Source organism: Octodon degus, unplaced genomic scaffold, assembly GCF_000260255.1.
Source record: "Octodon degus isolate 3935 unplaced genomic scaffold, OctDeg1.0 scaffold00012, whole genome shotgun sequence".
NCBI classification, from domain to species: domain Eukaryota; kingdom Metazoa; phylum Chordata; class Mammalia; order Rodentia; family Octodontidae; genus Octodon; species Octodon degus.
Window position 1 is genome coordinate 22690906 of NW_004524588.1, and position 1200 is coordinate 22692105.

The window sequence follows — 1200 nt, forward strand, 5'->3', positions numbered from 1 at the left end:
AGTATGACAAAGTGTAAAAGGGGGATAAGAACTCAATAAACCATACTAACAGTCTCTGGAGGAGTCCAGGGGACCCTTGGTAGTTTTAACTAGTTTGACACGTGGAGGAGCCAACCAATGTGACAGTGTAGTATTCTATCAATGGGGAAAATGAATCTCGGAAGCCATTTCCTGCACACTTAATTAAATTAATTAAATTCCCTGGGGAGGACAATGGAGGACGAAGAAAGGAGGACAAGGGTCAGAAGGCAGAAAGCTGAGCTCAGGTGGAGCCCCCTCTCCTGATGGGAGAAAGGAACTGCCCGAGGACTGCAGTGCATTTATACAATCAGCAAGGGGCTGAGAACAGGTATAACCCCTCTCCTGTGGCTCCCTTGGGCACTCTGCATTCTCAGGACTGGCCTGCCCCAGCCCTGCACATGTGTCCAGCTCAGCCACTTCACACAATGCCCTCTTTTCGGTTTTGTAGCTGCATGTGATGGGTGGTCACTTGGAGTTGGAGCACTGTGCTTGGAGGACTCTGCAGATGGCCATTTGTGGAGAGCTTTTCTCACCACTGGTGTCCTCAGCAAACTTTTTTCTGTTAGGGCCTTCTTCTCAAACCTTTTCCACTCCAAGTGAATTTATTCATTTAGGCTAAAAATTCCCAGTTCAAGGATGTCACGTCTTTGCACTCAGCAGTTTAACTCTTTGCAGCCAATTAACATGTAACAGTAGTCAGAGCTGGAAACTGTGAGGTGTCAGTGATTTTAGCTTCTTGCATAGCTAGCACAGTTACCACGGTGTTGTTGTATATATCTTGTGGCTATATTTTCTGCTAGATGTTCAAGACCAAGTTAAAGTGAGACCTGTATCAATTAAAATTAATTTCTTGCTGTCTATAAAGCTTAGTTAAGCCTCCTCAGAGTTTACCTTGGAACCATGTATAGTTGCTCTCAGTTCTGTCAGTGTTGGCAATCTGGATGAGTCATGGCCATTGCTTGACCAAGTTGCTTTCTGTGAAAGTGTGGGAGACTATTCTCCTGGAGACTCTCGTTAGGCACACTATGCACAACTGATCTCCTTCCCTTGTGGTCCCACAATCTCCTTGGCCAGGAGGTCATGGCTGCAGGGAGTTACAGGATATCACATCAGAGGTTCTTTTATGTTCTGGGTCCTCATTGTCCTGGGTTTTCATTGACCTTGGAAGGCCAGGGCCAA